The sequence below is a fragment of the Myxocyprinus asiaticus genome, chromosome 42, assembly GCF_019703515.2.
Source record: "Myxocyprinus asiaticus isolate MX2 ecotype Aquarium Trade chromosome 42, UBuf_Myxa_2, whole genome shotgun sequence".
Lineage (NCBI taxonomy): Eukaryota > Metazoa > Chordata > Actinopteri > Cypriniformes > Catostomidae > Myxocyprinus > Myxocyprinus asiaticus.
In genome coordinates, this window is record NC_059385.1 from 23,899,995 (window position 1) to 23,907,063 (window position 7,069).

Consider the following 7,069-nt stretch of genomic DNA (forward strand, 5'->3'; position numbering starts at 1 on the left):
CCCTCAGAACGATCCAGTGCTGGTCGGACCAATCAGACTCTATGCTACAGGACTGTTTTGATCACACGGACTGGGAGATGTTCCGGTCCGCCTCTGATGACGACATCGAGCTTTACGCTGATAGCGTAATGTGTTTCATCAGAAAGTGCATAGAAGACGTCGTTCCAACCAGAACAACATGGATCTATCCGAACCAGAAGCCATGGATTAATAGCGATGTTCGCGCGGCACTTAATGTGCGGACCTCCGCTTTTAATTCCGGGAACGCGGAGGAGCATAAACAAGTCAGTTATGCCCTACAAAAACTATCAGAACAGCAAAACGCCAGTACAGGAACAAGATTGAAGGACAGTTTAACACCACCAAATCTAGAAGCATGTGGCAGGAAATTAACATCATCTGACTTTAAAGGGAATAAAAACTCCGCCATGAACACCGCTGCCTCTCTCCCGGATGAGCTAAATACTTTTTATGCTCGTTTTGAGAGAAATAACACCGCCCTCGCGGAGAGAGCTCTCGCAGCCGATACTACAGAGGTTAGTTCATTCTCTGTCTCTGTAGCGGATGTAACCCGATCCTTCCGACGGGTGAATATCTGCAAAGCCGCGGGCCCAGACGGCATTCCGGGCCGCGTCATCAGAGTGTGCGCGAACCAGCTGGCTGGTGTTTTTACGGGCATTTTCAACCTTTCCCTCTCTTTGTCTGTAGTCCCCACATGCTTTAAAACATCCACCATTGTGCCTGTTCCAAAGCAATCAAAAATCACTTGCTTAAATGACTGGCGTCCTGTTGCTCTGACCCCCATCATCAGCAAATGCTTTGAGAGACTAATCAGAGATTACTTCTGTTCTGTGCTGCCTCTCTCTCTAGACCCACTGCAGTTTGCTTACCGCAACAACCGCTCCACTGATGATGCCATTGCATCTACAATACACACTGCTCTCTCCCACCTGGAAAAAAAGAACACTTATGTGAGAATGTTGTTTGTAGACTACAGCTCAGCATTCAACACCATAGTGCCCTCCAAGCTTGATGAGAAACTCCGGGCTCTGGGCTTAAACAGCTTGCTGTGCAGCTGGATCCTGGACTTCCTGTCAAGCAGACACCAGGTGGTTAGAATAGGCAGCAACATCTCCTCATTACTGACCCTCAACACTGGAGCCCCACAGGGCTGTGTTCTCAGCCCACTCCTGTATTCCTTGTACACACATGACTGTGCGGCAACACATAGCTCCAATGCCATCATTAAGTTTGCTGATGACACGACGGTGGTAGGTCTGATCGCTGACAATGATGAAACAGCCTACAGAGAGGAGGTGCACACTCTGACACACTGGTGTCAGGAGCACAACCTCTCCTTCAACATCAGTAAGAAAAAGGAGCTTGTGGTGGACTTCAGAAGAAAAGACAGAGAACACAGTCCCATCACCATCAATGGAGCACCGGTGGAGAGAGTCAGCAGCTTCAAGTTCCTGGGTGTCCACATCACTGAGGAACTCACATGGTCCATCCACACTGAAGTCGTTGTGAAGAGGGCTCATCAGCGCCTCTTCTTCCTGAGATGGCTGAGGAAGTTTGGAATGAACTGCCACATCCTCACACAGTTCTACACCTGCACTGTAGAGAGCATCCTGACTGGCTGCATTACTGCCTGGTACGGCAATAGCACCGCCCACAACTGCAAAGCCCTGTAAAGGGTGGTGCGAACTGCCAGACACATCATCGGAGGTGAGCTTCCCTCCCTCCAGGACATATATACCAGGCGGTGTGTGAAAAAAGCTCGGAATATCATCAGAGACTCCAGCCACCCGAGCCATGGGCTGTTCTCACTGCTACCATCAGGCAAGCGGTATCGCAGCATCAGGACCTGCACCAGCCGACTTCATGATAGCTTCTTCCCCCAAGCAATCAGACTTTTGAACTCTTGATTTCCCGCAATCAAAATACATCAGCACTGCACTTTATTACTCTTACTCTTATATCTCACACCGGACTGTCATAAATTATATTATTATTATATATATATTCTCTCTTAACAACTTACTATCAACCGACAGCCTGAATGTCAATACAGTACAATACAACCTACTGTACATTCTATATATACTATATATACTTTTTTTATTGAATAATGTGTATCTATATTGTGTATTGTACTGTACAGTGTATGTTATTATTTGTATATTGTGTTGTGTGTAATTATGTGTATATTAGACTTTAAATTGTGTTGTGTAAATCTGATGTTTATTGTAAATTGGTATATGTCTCATCACTGTCATGACTGCTATGTTGATCGGAACTGCACCCAAGAATTTCACACACCATTGCACTTGTGTATATGGCTGTGTGACAATAAAAGTGATTTGATTTGATTTGATTTCTTGATCCACTAAATTTTCAGTTGCCTTCAACATGATTAGAAGGGTTACAAATTAAAACGTAGCTGGTTTTTATCAAAGACATTGCTGTATAAAATGCCATGGATGATATTTTCTTGAATCATTAGTTTTCTTTGTTGTGCTTCTTCATTGTAGCTGTTAAATAGTACAGTGCTATTATTATGAAATCCTTTATTTCTGATAACTTGAAGACATGCAGTGAAAAGTAAAGATGTCAGTGAAATCGGAGCTGCATGCGGTTTACATTTGCAGCTATGTAATTTATTTTATTTTTTTTATGGAAAAGGTGAAGTGTTCATGAAACCTGTTTGAAAACAGTATTTTTTTTTTTTTTTTTGCTATTTCATTTGCCGCCACAAGTGGTGAAATTACACACATTAGCTTAAAACAATAACAGTAGCACTTACATTAGTCTGCATAAAAATGAGAAGTCAACTAGCAAATTCCACAAATTCAGTAATCGGTATGCGTTATAAGGCATCACAGGTCATTAGGATCATGCTGTCTCAATGTTGGTGAACTGCTGTCAGGAGCTCATGTGCGGGGCTCCAGGGTTCTGTGGAATCCGGGTGAGCTGACACCAAATCCACCGTTGATATAAGAGCCTGATCAAAGCCGCCCTGTTTCGCCTGCCCGATTTTCACAGGATTACGGATTAGGGAGACAGGAAGCAGCGAGAAAGGCGTGGAGAGGGGGAAGATGCAGAATGAGAGAGAGACAGACAAACGGAGCGTTTAGAGGAAGCTATAGTTATGTGGAATTAAATGCTGAATGCAGAAATAACGTATAAAATGATGGTGAAATTTTACACATTTTATCAATGTTCTTAATATGGATAGACAACTATAAGTAAGCCATTCGTAAATTGATTATCCCGAAAAGTGAAAACACTGTTGCTCTGTGGTGCTTTCAAAACATTGATCCATTTTAGGGATGGTTGACTGGTCAAGTAGTCATCAAACAAGCGATCAAAACCAACATATTTATACAAGATTTCTTAAGACCGATTAGAAAACTAATCATTCAGACAACCAACCAACTAGTCAATTTGGAAAATATGTAGTTTTGTGCACCCCTTCCAGCCCAAAACTGGCTCAACCAATGGCATGAGTTTGGGGTGGAGCTATCTGTTTTTTTACAACCAATGGCATACATGGGGAATGTTCAAGAAACCTGTTTGAAAACAAAAAGTCATTATTTTCGCAATTTAGTTATTGGTGCCACGATTGGTGCAGAAATGACACACTTCACCTTTAAACCCTAACAACTGTAACTTAATACACTGTTAGAAACATCCTGTGTTCTAAAAACTTTATAACGGATGGCGCAATCAGGAAGCCATGGACCTCTTGAAAGTATTGCCACAGTAGGCATTTTTCTCTGTTACTCAATACAGCATCTGTTTTCAGCCGGAAGAACTTCACAATCATTATACAAATACTTCATAATGAGATGTTGGGGAACTATACTACAGATTTCTCAATTTCGGTCTTCACTCTGCTGGATCTGATAAGACACACAGCCTGTGGTCACATCTTGCATCTGTGACATCTATTTCCCCTGAAACCCATGCAGCACCGTGGTCCTGTATTCATCACTACCACAGGTCTTTTGAAGTTATGTGGTCATAATGCATTGAAATCTTGTAAGAATCTATTAAACATGGTGCAAGCAACTGAACACATGGGCCTTGAATGGCTCTAATGAATTAAAATTCTGAATAAACTGGAATTGAACCAGATTCACATTCACCATTTTTCTGAAATGCATCACAGCATGCACAAGCAGATTATGCATGCAGTTTCTCTTTAATTGTGATTGAAGAAAGCACAAAAAACAAGAAAAGGGTTAGCATCTTGTCTGATTCTCATTGCATGGCCCACATGAATATGTATGCTCTTGTGAGATCAAACGCCGTGCTGTATTTTGTAATTAACATTTTTTATTAAATCTTATAATAACAAGAAACACACACACACACACACACACACACACACACACACACACACACATATATATATATATATATATATATATATATATATATATATATATATATATATATATAGATATAGATATAGATATATACAGGTGCATCTCAATAAATTAGAATGTCGTGGAAAAGTTCATTTATTTCAGTAATTCAACTCAAATTGTGAAACTCGTGTATTAAATAAATTGAATGCACACAGACTTTAGTAGTTTAAGTCTTTGGTTCTTTTCATTGTGATGATTTTGGCTCACATTTAACAAAAACCCACCAATTCACTATCTCAAAAAATTAGAATACATCATAAGACCAATAAAAAAAACATTTTTAGTGAATTGTTGGCCTTCTGGAAAGTATGTTCATTTACTGTATATGTACTCAATACTTGGTAGGGGCTCCTTTTGCTTTAATTACTGCCTCAATTTGGCGTGGCATGGAGGTGATCAGTTTGTGGCACTGCTGAGGTGGTATGGAAGCCCAGGTTTCTTTGACAGTGGCCTTCAGCTCATCTGCATTTTTTGGTCTCTTGTTTCTCATTTTCCTCTTGACAATACCCCATAGATTCTCTATGGGGTTCAGGTCTGGTGAGTTTACTGGCCAGTCAAGCACACCAACACCATGGTCATTTAACCAACTTTTGGTGCTTTTGGCAGTGTGGGCAGGTGCCAATTCCTGCTGGAAAATGAAATCAGCATCTTTAAAAAGCTGGTCAGCAGAAGGAAGCATGAAGTGCTCCAAAATGTCTTGGTAAACGGGTGCAGTGACTTTGGTTTTCAAAAAACACAATGGACCTACACCAGCAGATGACATTGCACCCCAAATCATCACAGACTGTGGAAACTTAACACTGGACACCAAGCAACTTGGGCTATTAGCTTCTCCACCCTTCCTCCAGACTCTAGGACCTTGGTTTCCAAATGAAATACAAAACTTGCTCTCATCTGAAAAGAGAACTTTGGAACACTGGGCAACAGTCCAGTTCTTCTTCTCCTTAGCCCAGGTAAGATGCCTTTGACGTTGTCTGTGGTTCAGGAGTGGCTTAACAAGAGGAATACGACAACTGTAGCCAAATTCCTTGTCATGTCTGTGTGTGGTGGCTCTTGATGCCTTGACCCCAGCCTCAGTCCATTCCTTGTGAAGTTCACCCAAATTCTTGAATCGATTTTGCTTGACAATCATAAGGCTGCGGTTCTCTTGGTTGGTTGTGCATCTTTTTCTTCCACACTTTTTCCTTCCACTCAACTTTCTGTTAACATGCTTGGATACAGCACTCTGTGAACAGCCAGCTTCTTTGGCAATGAATGTTTGTGGCTTACCCTCCTTGTGAAGGGTGTCAATGATTGTCTTCTGGACAACTGTCAGATCAGCAGTCTTCCCCATGATTGTGTAGCCTAGTGAACCAAACTGAGAGACCATTCTGAAGGCGCAGGAAACCTTTGCAGGTGTTTTGAGTTGATTAGCTGATTGGCATGTCACCATATTCTAATTTTTTGAGATAGTGAATTGGTGTGTTTTTGTTAAATGTGAGCTAAAATCATCACAATTAAAAGAACCAAAGACTTAAACTACTTCAGTCTGTGTGCATTGAATTTATTTAATACACAAGTTTCACAATTTGAGTTGAATTACTGAAATAAATGAACTTTTCCACAACATTCTAATTTATTGAGATGCACCTGTATATATATATATACACACACACACACATACACAACATTTAAACCCCACAACCTCCCCCCACCCCCCCCAACCCCACCTCACCAAAAAACAATCCTGTGGTCACACATAAGTAAATATATATATATACACACATAATAATCATACTCACTTAAAAACTATACTACAATACTCTCTCCACACCCCACCCGAGAGCCCCCCAACAATTCCAAATACCTGCCCCATTTCCGGACAAACAAATCTAAATCTCCCTGTCTTCCCAATGACACCTCCTCATAAGCCACTACCCTCCCCATCTCCATGCACCACTCCGGATATGGGGGCGCACCAGCTGACCTCCAACCCCTTAAAATAACCTGCCTGGCGATCATCACACAGGTCAGAACCCAGTTCTCAAAATGGCCATCCCCCAAATCGATGACCGCCCCATCGCAAAACGAAATCCGAGTGCCCACCACGTCGCACACAAAATTCTGAACCTTTGACCAGAATTTCTGGATCTCAACACACCACCAAAAAACATGGGCCATATCTCCATCCTCTGACTGGCATCTCCAGCAGGTGGGTGTGTCTTTAAGACCAAGCCTATACAGTCCAATAAAATCTATGCAAAATTTTGAATTGTATAAGTCGCAACCTTGCATCTCTAGATGCAGACTTAACGTTTTTAAGAACCTTAGCCCACACTCCTTCCTCCAATGCCAAGTTGAAATCTTTCTCCCATACTCTCTTGAGAGAAGTTAAGGCTCCGTACCCCATACTCTGAATTAGCAGGGAGTAATACACTGATGCCTCATGATCTTTTCCAAAAACCGCAATCACCTCTCCCAAAGCATCTGCCTCCTTGGGGTGTGTGTGCTACTCCCAATTATAGTACAAAGCAGGTGGCGCAGTTGTAAATAGCTATAAAACTGAGGTCTGGGGATCCCAAAATGTTGAACCAAGTTTTCAAACGATCTCAACACTCCACTTTCATATAGGTCACCGAGTGTAGCAACCCCCT